This window comes from Octopus sinensis, linkage group LG8 (assembly GCF_006345805.1).
Source record: "Octopus sinensis linkage group LG8, ASM634580v1, whole genome shotgun sequence".
Taxonomy (NCBI): Eukaryota; Metazoa; Mollusca; class Cephalopoda; order Octopoda; family Octopodidae; genus Octopus; species Octopus sinensis.
In genome coordinates this window covers 44,964,052-44,977,960 of record NC_043004.1, presented here as the reverse complement: position 1 = coordinate 44,977,960, position 13,909 = coordinate 44,964,052, and the positions used below count along the sequence as shown (strand labels likewise).

Here is a 13,909-nt window from a genome sequence, read left to right as displayed (position 1 = left end):
CGGCACCAGTCTGTTTTGGCAAGTATTCTATGACTTCACTAAATACTTTACAGAGTGTACTAGGTGGCTTTTACATGGCTACAGCACAGGTGCTTTTGCATAGCACTAGCGCCAGTGGAAAGGCCAAGTAGCTTGCAAGGCAAAAATCTCTCAAGTGAGAGACAGATTGGAACTGAGAGAAGTGACCGTGTGCTAGATGAGAGGTTAGAATATATAGAGGGGCAAACAAAGCTGTCTTACTACAGAGGAGCTATTTATATAAACTTTACATGTGAAACAACTGGGATAGAACTACAAAGCTCTATGGGGAAAGGGAACCCAGTCATTTGTCAAACAATAGAGATATTTGAATATCTCACCCTTCTGACACAAAACTATTTGAAGCAACTGTATAAACAGAGTTACCACCAATGGTTTGGGACCCAAATAACTGATGGAACCACTAGGGAGATAGCCAAGGCAACTGAGACCACCTCGAAATAGTCGTGATTGACAAGAGACAGCAAATAGAATACTCCAGTAGGAAAAGGCTAATTCAATCCGCAATGCCTCACTCAGATGAAGAGTACAGGGTAACGAGTGAAACACTTATGACACTTGCGATACAAAAAGATTTCTAACAACGTGATAGTTTGGGTTATGTATTTTTTATCGTTATTTCATCTTTACTCAATATGCCTTTTCTTTGTCACTTCCCATATGTGTATGATTGTCTGTATTCACACATGCAACTTCCATGATGGCACAATTAACTGGACAGGTTGCAGTACAATTCACAATACATTCAGGGTGTATGCTGCGCAGATCAATTCCTTCAACATTTCCAGTTATCACACACACACACAAGTAATAAAAATAATCCTTTCTACAATAGACACAATGCTTGAGATTTGTGGGGAGTGGGTAAGTTGACTGGTACTTAATTTATCAACTCCGAAAGGATGAAAGGCGTAATTGACCTCGGCTGAATTTGAATGCAGAACATAAAGACGAGCAAAATAGCTAAGCATTTTGCCCAGCATGCTAATAATTCTGCCAGTTCCCCACCATAATAATAATAATAATAATAGAGGGTTGGAACTTGAGCTCATGCACTAGCATAGCTGGAGGGGGGAGGGGAATCAGTCCACCCTAGGTAGCACTGCTTTTGGGTCTGCATTTTTTTTTGTGGGAGCTCAGAGACAGCACACACTCTAACTATACTAGTGAGTTCATGTGAGGTTGGTTGCGGATAAAAGTCAATAGAAAGAAAATGCAAATAAATATATTATGATACCCTGGATGTGTAAAACTGGAATAACTAATTAGTGCATAATGAGTTGCCTTCCTCAACAGAGAAAAGGGTAGAGACTCCAAGGTAATAATTTAGAAGTTATTGATATAGTGTGGTGTCTCCCTTAGCTATTAGTAATTTGTTGATCTTTTTTTTTTAGACTTTTCTTTTACATATTTTTTTCTACTTTAACCTAACGAGGAAGAGGTTGTATGATTGTACAGTAGATTGACACCTACTCCCAGTAAACTATAGGTACGGCTACTTACTTTAACGATGTCCCACCCACTTAGAAAGATAAACGATAATAAAAAAAGAACCTCACCTCTGCTTTTCAGATTTAGACTTAGACACAGAAATAGAAGTCACTGAAATTGTAGAATGAATAAAAGTGTAAATATGAAGGTTAATGCAATTGTAATAAATGGCTTTCTACCCCAAACAGTACTGATTTCCTCTAAGTAACCTTATCTTGAAGACGGGTGTTATAAGGAGGGTGGAGAAAAGAGGATATTTTAATTTTTTTATCTTTTTTTTTTGTAGTTTCTGACCTTTTATAAATAAATATACCTTAATTAGACATGATTTATAATTTTCCAACAACTTTAGATCTTAGTGCATAAGTAGAGTAATCTTATACGGTGCTATGCAACAATATCGTATTTCTATTCATCACTAACGTACAGTAAATAGTGTAACAGAGTAAAGACTGAACATCGCAATAAAATTAATACCATGTGTTGAAATGACAGTATTTACAAATGATGTAAATAAATGTGAATTAGATATGTGTGTGTGTGTATGTGTATATATACACGCACACACATACATTTAGCATAGAAATATGAGTAAAACACCTTGAATAAATATCTTTGGTTTAAATGTTGTGTGAGATGGTACCATTTGTTATCATATGACATAGAATATCTAAGCATAAGAAGTGATATGTATGATGTTGTTGATGGTGTTTAGCGACAGGTTAGCCTTGATTAAACAGGTCTATGTTTTAAAGCAATCCTGCTGTGACCATCCTGTCTCTGACTAGCATCCAAAGTGCGTTCCCTTTTAAAAACAACAGAGCTTGATATGAAGGAATTATTCAATGTTTTGATAGACAGAAACTGTACAGAAGCCATGTGTGTGTGTGTGTGTGTGTGCGCGTATGTGTGCAAATGTGCATGCATGCGTGTGTCTTTGTCTTTACTTTAACAACCACTTGATCTGTGATTACATTGTTAAGGTAAGTTAAGTTAAGTTAATTTTTTGGCTCAAAAAGCAAAAAGGAAGGCCATGTAGGGGGACAATAAGCTATGTACCGGGTGGTGTTCATGCAAAGAGTTCAGGCCATTTCTGGTCAAGAGAGACTTTGAACCGAGCGGTCGTCGGCATCTTCACTATCTCAACCGGCAGCTTATTCCACGGATCCACAACCCGGACGGAGAAAGCCCCTCTCCTTCGATTGAGATGAAATCGTCGCAGATAGAGCTTTTCGGAGTGACCCCGCAGCCGATGCTCTGGAGCAGGAGTGAAGAACAGCTCTCTCGAGAGGTTACACTTTCTGCTTATGATGTTGTGAGTAAACAAAAATCCTGAAGCTTGACAGTTCAATGTCTAAAGACTTGGAATAATTAAAGAAAACTGGCACCACATGAAGAAGAGCATCCAACTATAGAACACTCCCTCAAGAAATTTTGTTTATCCCAAGCCAACCTGTGTAATAAACAAATGTAAAAGTGATGATGGTGACAAGACATAACCATGAATTTGTAAAATTAAAGATTGCTTAATTTTCTGCAACAAAAATGCATCTTATTACATTCTTATACACTTGTAATTTGCTCCTGATGAAATATGGTTTCCCACTTCTGCTCTATATGACTCCCTAAACTGCAATAAATAGTAAAATTTCTCTCAAACCACAAATGACCATCTTATAAAGGGACAAACTAAATGTTTTTCAAGGTACAGCTGAAAAAAATTATAAAAATGATGGGCTGGTTATTGTCTGCATACATTTGCTCAATCAGGTTTAACTAAGGAGCCTAAACAACAATTCTGCATTAAGCTAGTGAGGGAACCATTGCATGGTCACTTCAGCTGTTAGATATAACAACCAAACTCCTTCAGAACACACTAGTTAAATGCTGTCTTAAGCCTACAGGCCTATTATGTCAGAGTTTATTCAAATTTCCACTGCATTTAGTTGCCAGCGTTGCCCCAACTGGCCTCCGTGCCGGTGGCACGTAAAAAGCACCATCCGTCCGTGGCTGTCTGCCAGCCCCGTTTGGCACCTGTGCGGGTGGCACGTAAAAAGCACCCACTACACTCATGGAGTGGTTGGCGTTAGGAAGAGCATCCAGCCATAGAAACACTGCTAGATCAGACTGGGCCTGGTGCAGCCTTCAGGCTTCCCAGACCCCAGTTGAACTGTCCAACCCATGCTAGCATGGAAAGCGGACGCTAAATGATGATGATGATGATTTAAGCAACGGAGAGTACAAAACTCCCCTTCTCACTGAATGGAATGCCAGTCTGTAGCATGTTTAATAAACCTCGCTACACACACACACCTGCATGTACACCACCACCAACTGCTGCTAATAAACATTTTCGAGTGAGTAAATTAAAGCAATGTGAAGCGAGGTTTGTTGCTAAAATACACAACATACTGCTCAGCCACAGGACTAGAACCTACGACCAAACAATCATAAACCCAACACCCACACCACTTGCTTTCATGAATTCACACAGAAACATCTTAAACGAAACAGGTCCAACAAAAGAAATAAGTTGGTCATTTTTTAATGTCTTTGATTCTACTGATCAGGAGTGGACCTAAACAACAATTCTGCACTGGGCTAATAAGGGAACTATCACATGGTCACACCATCCGTTAGAAATAGCAACCAAAGTTCCTTCAAATCACACTTGGATAAAGTAGTTAAAGTCTGTTTGAAGCCTATTGAGAGAATAATGATACAAAGAGAAAGTCAGTGCGCATTTTAGAAACGACAAAGCCACATGCCTTTCACATACATATTCACACAAAAACATCTTAAAATAGGCCACATTAGATAATGATTATCTGAGAAACATTACCCCAGAACAGAAGATGGTATGGTTTTGCAAGGATGGAATGTCTTTCTTTAATCATACGTCTAGCTGTCAGCTCTACTAGAGCTGACCCAGGGCGAAACAACTAAAACAATTCTACATGATATTACACTTAAATAATTCTTTAAAAGATGGAAACTCGAAAACAAGTAGCTGGAATCTCAGACATTTTGAATAAATCATCATCATCCTACACAAAAATTCCATGTCTTTTTGCATTTGGTTGTGTTTCTTGTTTTGTTTTGCGTCTATTTTGACATAATTTGTTTCTGATTTAATAAGCTGTATGCGCATGACTCTATTTTGGTCTTATTGTATAAGACACTCATAGATTGATTGGCTGTCTAGTATAGCGCTGTCATTTAGAATGATGGCCGCTGTGTATGGTATTCGCAGTATTATCATTAAGTAAGATGCTTTTGAGAGAGAGAGAGAGAGAGAGGTGGGGACGGAAAGAAAGAGAGTGAGAGAATAGAAGGTCAGGATAACTGAACAAGAAAGAGTACAATGTAGAGACGGAAAGAAAAGAGAGAATAAAAGGTATGGACAAAGAGAAAAAGAGAAAAATACAGAAAGAGACAGAAAAAGACAAATAAAAGAGAGTAAAAGGTAGAGGCAGAAAGAAGAAGAGAGTAGATGATAGAGATGGAAAGGAAATGAGAACAGAAGATAGAGGCAGAAAAAAAAAAGAATGCAAGAGAGAGAGAGACAGACAGACAGGTGTGAGATAGAATAGAAGTTAGTGAGAAAAAGGAAAAGAACAAAAGGTGAGGAGTGAAGGGAAAAGAAAAAATAGGAGGAAGCAAGGGCGAGAGGAGTGCAGAGGGAGGAGATAGGAGAGAGGAGTGCAGAGGGAGGGAGCAGGAGAGAGAGGAGTGCAGATGGAAGGGGCAGGAGAGAGAGGAGTGCAGAGGGAGCAGGAGAGAGAGGAGTGCAGATGGAGAGGGCAGGAGAGAGAGGAGTGGAGAGGGCAGGAGAGAGAGGAGTGCAGAGGGAGGGGGCAGGAGAGAGAGTGCAGATAGAGGGGGCAGGAGAGAGAGGAGTGCAGAGGGAGGGAGCAGGAGAGAGAAGAGTGCAGAGGGAGGGAGCAGGAGAGAGAGAGAGGAGTGCAGAGGGAGGGGCAGAGAGAGAGAGAGAGACACACAGAGACAGCCAAATAGACAGACAGACAGAGCTGAAAAACAATGGAAAAGCTAGTATCTCTCTGAGCAAATTCACACCTTTTATTCCATGTTGATATCAGGTGTTGTAAGTTTGAAAAATCAGAATACCTCCATGTGGGTATTCTTATAAGAACTTTTATTCATTACAGATTTCAATCATTTCCATTTTTAATGTAAATTTTAGCTCTTTTGTTGGAGCCTCTTTCTTCAAGCTTCCAATTTTGAATGCTATATTTATGTATTGTATATCAACATATTATTGTGGGAACATACCTCCAGGGAGTGTTCTACATAATATATATACTCTTACAGAAGCGTCTCACAAATGTAATATGGTGAGGTAGAAAGCTTCAGTCAACTGAAAATACACAAGCAATACATGAAGAAAATCTCCCGCTAATGGTGTTGATGTTGGTAACTAAAAGCCCAGAGAGTCAACTTCAGTCAGATAATCAACAGATGTTAATTTTTCCAGGCTGAATTTGTTGAAGCAGATCTTCTAGAGTTGAGACCCATCCTGTAGGGAACCCTTACCTGTTCCCAATGAGGTTATTTCATATGCCCAGATATATTTTTTTACAGAAGACTGCTTGTATGACAGTGATACTCATTTTTCACCTTGATGTCAAGACAAAAGTACATAAACACACCTATATAAATATAAAACACCCACTACACACTTGGAGTGGTTGGTGTTAGGAAGAGCATCCAGCTGTAGAAACATTGCCAGATCAGACTGGAGCCTGGTGCAGCCGCTGGCTCTCCAAACCTCAGTCAAACCGCCCAGCTTATGCCAGCATGGAAAATAGACGTTAAATGATGATGATGATATATATATATATATATATATACATACACACACACACACATACACTATATATATATATATATATATATATACACACACACACATACACTATATATATATATATATTATATATATATGTGTGTGTAACTAAAAATAAGGGTGTCTGAGAGACACCACCATCCCAAAATAGCAGTCAAATCCCTGACTCTAAAGACCACCTTAAAGAGTCAGGGATTTGACTGCTATTTCAGCATCGTGGTGTCTCTCAGACACCCTTATTTTTAGTTGTAAAAAATTCTTACCTTTGTATGGTATTTTTTCCCATGCTGGCCACTTGGTAATATCGATATTTAAATATCGATGTATCATCAGCATCATCATTGGCCTAATGTCTACTTTTCCATACATGAAAAGATTAGACAAGAGTATGCTGGGGCAGAGTTTTCTATAGCCAGATGCCATTCCTGATGCCAAACCTACCCATTTCCATGTGAGGTAGCAATCCCTCAGTCTACTAAACAATGACTAACCCAAACATGGTTACACAGAGCACTAGAGACTAACGGCACCATATAAATTAACCTCTTGTTTATAAAGATTGTGTAACCCATCAAGAAGTTTGGGCATGCATTCAGAATGGACAACAACCAAACAGCTCTGTCCGCATGAACCTTTAGGTCATTGTATACAAGCAAACACACAATAAGACAAAGAGAAATATGAACTCACTAACGTACTAAGCACACAGATATATATATATATGTATACACACTTAATAGGCTTCAATCAGTTTCCATCGACTAAATCTATTCACAAGCCTTTGGTTGGCCCAAGGTGCTAAGCATTGAGAGTGACTCCAAAATTACATGGTTGTGAAGCAAACTTCTTAACTATAAAGACATGAAGTGCTTATGTCAGTGGTTCTCAGCCTTTCTAATATTTGGACCAGATTCAAAACCCAGAAGTTTTTTTAGGGTGTTCACACCAAAAAGTAAAAGACAAGTCAGTTGAAGAAAAATTGGATTTTTTCAGTTTGAACGGCAGTTTTTTCTAGTGCTGTCATATGAAATTGTCACCCATAATTATGACCCTAGTATCGATCTATTGCATTTCAATCTATTTTAGGGTTAGGGTTAGGGGTGGGGGGAAGGGTATCTTTTTTTCTTCACAAATGTAAATAAACCCAATCTGTTTCTTAAACGAGGGACATATTCATACGGCACAGAATGTTTTCACCTTCAATAGACGTCAGTGATTGGTTGAAATTGCAGAAATTGAAGAAAAAAACAACAAATATCTTACAAACTATAGAATTTTCTCAATAAAGCCAAGAGAAAAAGATGTTTTATAAACACATTCTACCAGCATATGAAGTTTAAAATTTTTTAGTTACCTAGAAATTATGTTAAAAACTTCCATTCAAGCCGAAAAGATCCATAAAAGTTTTTATATTTATAGAGGGAAGACCATCAAGGGCTGCTGGAAAGATGCTTGAAAGTTACATGTAACCATGGTTGAGATCTGCTGGGCTATATAAATAATCTATGTTTCGTCTTTGTGATTTTATCCATTAAACATATCACACTTATATATAAGATTCAGCAGGCACTCTAGGAAATTCCCTTTATCAAATGGAGTTCACAATGATTTCAGAAACTTGCCACAGTGTCACTCCCCCCAGTAATGTTCAGTAGCATTCATGTTAAGCATTAATTTTACATATGTAAACTGTATTGATCATAATGCACTACGTGCTAAACAGTTTGTTATAAATATATGCCAACCATCTAGTTATGTCACTAACTACATAATTATGCCTTTGGTGGTATGCACGCATATAGATACATCATCATTGTTGTAACATATCTTTTTCTATGTTCGCATAACCCAGGCAGAATTCTTTCAGGAAGAATTTCTACAGCTGGATGCCTTTTTTGTTATCAAGCCTTTATCTGTTTACAAGTAATTTAATATTTCCCCATGACAGGAGATGGTTTCACAGAAGATTAGAAATTAATGACAACACATATATGATGCTAAGACTTGTTTAAAACTATCAGAAAATGTGAAGAAAAGGAGATACTAACATTTACACGTGTTTATATATGTATACATACATGCGTGTGCATGTATGTGTGTGTGTTTACATATGTTGTACATATATGTTTGTATGTGCCATACACACATGTTTGCACACATATGTGTGCACACTGTATATGTGTGCATGTGTGTGTATGTGTGTGCATGCAACAGGGTTCTTTCAGATTCTTTCTTCCAAATCTACACACAAATTTTTAGTTGGATCAGAGTTATAAAAAAAAGGCTCTGGGATTGAACCCAGAACCATGTGGTTGGGAAGTAAATGTGCAGGCATGCATGTATAAGGATTTGTATTTATAAGAATATAGTTTGTTTGTTCTGTAAACATATACATCTTTGCATGATGTCTGTAAATAATTTGTGTATTTATTTGTAGGTGTATGTGTGTGCACATGTAGATACCTGTTTGTATGTGTGTGTAGGTGCCTATGTGTTCATTAATCAATCAATTTTTGTAGATTTATTTTGTAGATCAAATCAATATAGGCACATTTTATATTTATTTTTTTATTTTCGTGGAATGACTTAAAATTATACACAGCATGTGCTCTGGGTTTGTACTCAAAAACAGAAACACACATCTATGTATTCATTGATCCTCTTTGTGTGTTGGCTGTGTGTGGGAGTGGGATATTTACGTATATGTGTTCATAGGAAGATTTCATAGAAAAAAAAAACTGTCCATTGTCTAACTATATTTGCTTTGCATGTTTTTATTGATGCGTGTGTATGAATGCATTATGTGGGATGGGGGCATTATAAGTAAACTATATATACTCTAAAGTACATGTACTTTAGAGTACACACACACACACACACATATGCAAACACACACAATTATAACACTGACTTTCTGGTTACTGATCATCCAGAACCTTTTATAATCTGTACTAATTTATGAGCAAGAATTTAAAATACCGGCAGCTGTCAGATTAGTTTAATGGAAACTATCACAGAATAATACTTTGCCCGTAACACAATATTTTTGTATTAATTATACTAATGAACAGGTACTTGTATTTCATTTGATTATTAAGGTAAATTTAATATTTGCTTAATTTAGAGTGTGTTGCCCTAAGTGACCAACCCTGGTTCAGAACAAAATCAACAATCTGGAAAGGCTTTGTGACCAAAGCTTCTAGAAAGTCAATGTTCTTTCTTTGGTAGGGGCCACAGATCTCGCCAATACATGAGAGATTGGTGCCATTAACATTCTTCCTGAACTGTTGAAGGTTGGTGACTGTAGAAAAATCAGGTACAGGGAAGGAATATACAACATGAGCAACAGGAGAAGCAGAAGTGAGGAAGATAAGGGACCTGAGGCAACATGAGAACAGCTAGATTCATAAAACAGGGACGATAGAGGTAGAAAAAAGAAATAGAGAGGAGACAGCAAGTGTGTTTGTTGGAGACTTTATGCTAATCAGCTGAGTAGTAGCACAGTTCCAGATGTGGGATCAATATTAGACAAGAGTCTCACCTGAGTTATGGAGATAGTAGTGTAGGTGTACATCGTATGTAACATATGCATCATGTGTGCATGAATTTGAAAATTATCACGTACTTTCAAAACAAAACTGTACCTATCTGGTTGACGTTATAAATTCAATATGCTAAAGAGTGACAGTAATATCTACCATATTTTATAAAATTGGATACATATGGTGAACATGTGTGTGTATGTGGGTGAGTGTTTATAAGAAAAAAAAAAAGTAAGCATTTCAGAGAGAGTGAGAATGAGGAATAAATAATATAATTAACAACAGAACAGTTATGAAAGGACAAGAAAGTTCAGATGAAGCAACCAGGATATACAGAGAGAAAGTGAATTAGAGAAAAGACAAACACTATTGACGAGAGAGAAAGAGAGGGAAACACAGACAGAATAAAGGTAATGCTAGTGTATATATATATATATATATATATATATATATTTATGTGTGTGTGTGTGTGTGTGTGTGTGTATTCATGTGTGCATGCTATGTATATATGTTTATGTGATAAGAAAGAAAGAAAGATAGATAGATAGATAGCGATAGATAGATAGATAGAGATAGACAGATAGACAGAAAGAGATAAATAGATAGATAATTAGATAGATAGATAGAGATAGACAGATAGACAGAGATAGATAGATAATTATATAGATAGATAGAGATAGACAGATAGACAGAGATAGATAGATAATTATATAGATAGATAGATAGATAGATAGATAGATAGATAGATAGATAGATAGATAGATAGATAGATAGATAGATAGATAGATAGATAGATAGAGACAGACAGACAGACAGATAAACAAACAAACAGACAGACAGACACACATAGGTATTAGGGAAAGAGAAATAAGGTGTAGGAATTTGAGAATAAACAGATGGAGGATGTGACTACACACTGAGCAGATGATACACTGTATCACATGACAAAATATAAACAACAGCCTACCAAAGAAACATCACCATAATTATACTTAGAAGACAACACAATGTTATTTTGCTTGTCCAGTGTTTATGGACAAGGGGGAATGGCGTGTGTGGTTGTTTTTTCGTTAGAGGTTCTTTTTGCTGTGTGCATGAGTAAGTGTGGTATGCCACAGTTGGCTTTCCATTTCATGTCATACATTAAATACATTTTTAGAAAAATGTAGTGATTGATAAAAAGAAAACTGTTGAGCCATTGATGACAGAGAAGTACGGTGATCCTATAAATCTAGTTTGTAGGTTGCAAGAGGAGAGGAGAAATCATTACCATTTCATTACCATACAATGAATTTTATATTCATTGTATTTTCTAACGATGCTGGTAGAAACTGTGGACAGATTTTGAATGTAATGATAGCTTTGCTGTAAATCTCAACATTGCATAACTTCTTCCTTCAGTTGTTATATGTTTAGGTCTAATCTTATTACTACTACTACTACTACTACTACTACTACTACTACTACAACCATTGGTGATGAAGCCACTGTTCAGGTTTACTTTAATCTGCCTCAGCTGATCTATTGACAGAATTAGTTTAGATGTTCTAATGCAACAAAACATTGCAAGAGTTGGCCAGACAGGAGCCAATGAGGAAGCCTCTACAGTCGTGACCAGCTAGAAATAGTAGCCAAATATCTTTTACAAGGAAATCAACCCCACCAAAAAAGAAAAAAAAAGCACAAAACATATAAAACGACCAGTCAGTAAATGCTGCAGAATTTTTTTTTAATTTTTTATAGGACTTTCTAGAAAGAAATTTATCAGGACTGCCTTGCTGAATGTTCACTGGTACTGCTCTTCCAGTGCTTTCATACTCAGATAAAATCTTTCATCTTGCTCTTTGTTTAAATCATAAAGCTTTTATGGAAAGTGATTTAAGTAACCAAAGAGATAATGGACCTTGATATTCATGTTACAGCAAAGCTTATTAAAATTGGATAGTATGTCCTCTGCTTAAGTAAGTTTTTGATGACTAGAACAAACTAAAACCATTCATTCATAAGACACTGCCTGTCCACTGAATTTATGAGATAAATATTTTTTTATAAGCTCTCTTATCTAGGGACCATTAAAAATCACTGCTTTCTTCTTCTGATTTTAATTCAGGGAATTTACTGCATAAGTAGCCAAAACAGACTGTCTTTGTTCAATACCTTTAAGCTTTTGTGCCAAAATAAACTGATTTATTAATGCATAGTTGTCTTAATAGCATGCAATGCACTAAAAGCATTAATATTATGTACATATCAAAATAACAGATCTTTAATTTAGTAGAGCTGAAAGATCATAACTGATGCCAGTTTTAGAATTAACATCCCAACTATACTCAAGAATAGGTCAAAGAAACAAATATTTATCAAACCCAATTGATTAATGGTGCAGGAAGGTAGGAGGATATCTTCAAACCAGAAACCAAGCCCATATGCTTGCAGCTTGCAAAAGAGTGGGCTGCTAAATGCACTCAAGATTTCAGGTGGCAACAGGTTAAATCTACAACTCAAGCAGACCATGGCAAGATTTGAACTCAGAATGCTAAGAACCACATGGTGTCCAGTCTGACATAGTTTCATCTATCCACTAGCATGTATTGATACATTTTTTTTATTCATGCATTTTTGAGGTTAACCTTAGCAGGATTTGAACTCACGATGTAGAGTGATGGAAAAAAATACTGCAGAGCATTCTGTTGGACACAAACTACTCTTGTGTGTGAGTGTATAGCTGCAAAATATGTATACCTACATACAGATGTATATCATCATCATTTAACATTCATTTTCCATTCTGGCATACACACACACACACACTCACAGAACACACATAACTATATACATATAAATACATATTCATGCACTCACACACAGAAATTTCCATAACTGTATGTACACAGGAGAGAAAAGATAGATAGAAAGATAGAGAGGTAAAGATGTAAAGAATGACAGTAAAAGAAAATAGAGAAGATAGGAAGAAGAGAAAAAAAATGGAATTAGCTAGTTTAAGTCTGAATGCAACAGGAAGCAATTAAACCTTGCTTTCTCTTACCAACATATTATATTGAAATCTGTAACTCCAAGACAAATGTTTTCATATTTATTTATTTATATACTGGTTATTGTATGTAATAAAACATCATTTCAACATTTGGTACCTGGCTTTGATGTGAACTGGCATTGTTCAAAAGAACTAAAAGAACCCTCATTATATATATATATATATATCTGTAGAAGCATGCATGTGACTGTGAGCATTGGTCCATGTATTCATATAACTATTTATATATTTCTGTGTGTGTGTGTGTGTGAGAGAGAGAAATTCATACAAACATACATGCGTGCTTATGTTTGTATGTGTGTATGAGAGCGTGAGGAAAGTTCTGGAGTTAGTACTCATCTTTGAAGTGTTGGCAATGTTCAGTTCTGCAAGAAGCTTCATATCTACATACTCCAACACACACACACTCTTTTGTATGAATATTGTTTATTGGCGTGTTTGATTTTGTGTGTTTATATATGTAAATATGAAAGTGCATGTGTGTGTATATACATATATATATATATTACATATATATATATGTATTATATATATATATACACAGACACACACATATATAAATACATGCATACAAACACATTGTATCTTGGTTTACATCTGATAAGTGAGTACATATATTTATGCGCGTATGTGTGTGTAACCAAGAAGAGGGAGAGATATGCAGGCAAAATTACATATCCACATCAACCACATACACATATGACCACGCGAGAGCTGAAAAATCTATTGCATACGTTAATACGTAATGTTTGCCTGCCTAATGTATGTAGGTGCCTATATGTCAGTATGGCTCTGCCTACAATGGACACGCATGCAGATGAAATTATATACTTTCATATACAACATTCAAGGCATTTGTCAGAGCATGCATGCATATATGCTTTAAGTAGTCGGCTATTATTCCTAGACTGTTAG

The 13,909-nt window shown here is 36.4% G+C and overlaps 1 protein-coding gene across 8 annotated transcripts in view; it reads right to left on the bottom strand.

Annotated features, from left to right (window-relative positions):
* Nucleotides 1-13,909, bottom strand: part of LOC115215131 (zinc finger CCCH domain-containing protein 10-like) — a 608,296-nt gene that overhangs the window by 553,183 nt on the left and 41,204 nt on the right. For 2 of the 8 annotated variants that reach the window (XR_005000356.1, XR_005000359.1), the window contains exon 2: nt 1,599-1,641. The exons of the other annotated variants lie outside the window; for them this stretch is intronic. The gene's annotated coding sequence lies outside the window, so the exon portion shown is untranslated. The remainder of the gene's footprint in view (nt 1-1,598; nt 1,642-13,909) is intronic. 8 annotated transcript variants of the gene reach the window in all.